This window comes from Sceloporus undulatus, chromosome 8 (assembly GCF_019175285.1).
Source record: "Sceloporus undulatus isolate JIND9_A2432 ecotype Alabama chromosome 8, SceUnd_v1.1, whole genome shotgun sequence".
Classification (NCBI taxonomy): domain Eukaryota; kingdom Metazoa; phylum Chordata; class Lepidosauria; order Squamata; family Phrynosomatidae; genus Sceloporus; species Sceloporus undulatus.
Window position 1 is genome coordinate 4,982,269 of NC_056529.1, and position 1,324 is coordinate 4,983,592.

The following is a 1,324-nucleotide window of genomic DNA, read 5'->3' on the forward strand; positions in this document are numbered from 1 at the left end:
GTTTCTTCCTGGGCTCCAAAAGAGGCGCTGCAAGGTGTGAGGTGCGTACTTGTGGTGCCACTTCCTGTGAGCGACGTCCGGACGCTATGCGTCCGATACATCAACATGGCGGCCCCTATCTATATAGGGCACCGCCATTTTGTACGCACAGAGCGCGTACTAGGGTTAAGGGTGTGAAGAAGTCCGCGCGTACTATATGCCCGTCTGTAACGGGCCTAGGAGACTATTTTCAGGTACAAAAACAAAACAAAAAGGAAACACAACAACAACCCCCAAACAAATAATAATAATAAACCCCCCTCTGCTGGAGGTGCTGGAGCAAAACAGACCACAGGTATTATTTCATGAGATGTCTCTTTTAAGCAAAAGAGTGCTATGACAGGATTTCAGCCTATCTCTGTGTAAAGCCAACATGAATGAAGAATAACATCCTTATCACAAGCATTTCTGTTCTTTTTTTCTTTTAAAAATCACCTTAAAGAATTGGTAGCTTGATTTCAAAAATATTTTGCCTCATGAACTTTCCTGAACATATTCCAATGCTTTGGTTCTGAAGAAATCCTTTCTTAGCTCAATAGTGTGCCTTTCTCTAAAGTGCAAGTTTTATGGACTTCTTGATTGTCAAAGAAAGTTGTGTGCATCTTTTTATGTCATGCCATCGCATCTTGGATAAGTGCAGCCATATTGAAATTTCCTGGGTTTCTTTGACTTTACAGAGACTAACTTCTTGATGAGAAGGGACTTGAAGGCAAAAGAGAAAGAATATGACAAGAAATGTCATAGCCTGGAGCACAATGGGATATGAGAAATAGAAACTCTGCTAACTAGTAAATTCCCAGTGTGGAAGGTGATCACGTTGTCTTCTCCCAGTTAGATGGGAATGTATGAACTTGCTCTTGATATTTGCAGAAATACTTGTGCTGAGTTAACGGGAGCAATAACAGCAATTAAAAAATAAATTAATTGATAATTAATAAAAATAAGGAGTGCTGGTGGAGCAGTGGTTAAATGCTGGTACAGTACTACAGCCATTCACAGTCACAAGATTGTGAGTTCAATCCCAGGGGCTTTAAGGTGCACTCGGCCTTGGATCTTTCCATAGGTCGCTAAAATGAGTACCTGGATCGTTGGGGCCAATTGGCCAATACATTATAAACCATTTAGGGAGTGCTTAAGCAGTATAGAAATGTACTTGCTATTGATATAATTAATGAAATTGTGAGTATGGTTGGGAAAATAGTTTATTGCGGTTACAGTTCCCAGTGAAAATACCCATTTCATACTTCATAAGAGTATTCATGGATGAAGCACATCTTCCCTTGGA